Raw genomic sequence first — 225 nt, forward strand, 5'->3', positions numbered from 1 at the left:
CAGAGTGTGCTTTCTTGAGTCTTCCCTAAAGGTAACACTTTAATTGTGTGTGTGTGTGTGTGTGTGTGTGTGTGTGAAGTTTTTAAAAATTTTCTTTAACACCCTCACTTCCTTCTACTGCTTTTTCCAAGGTTCCTAGTATACTCATTGCACTCTAAAACACATTCTCACACCATGGACACCTCTTGTATATCCAGAACTGTTCCAAACTCAATAACAAAAGAA

This window comes from Marmota flaviventris, chromosome 15 (genome assembly GCF_047511675.1).
Source record: "Marmota flaviventris isolate mMarFla1 chromosome 15, mMarFla1.hap1, whole genome shotgun sequence".
Lineage (NCBI taxonomy): Eukaryota > Metazoa > Chordata > Mammalia > Rodentia > Sciuridae > Marmota > Marmota flaviventris.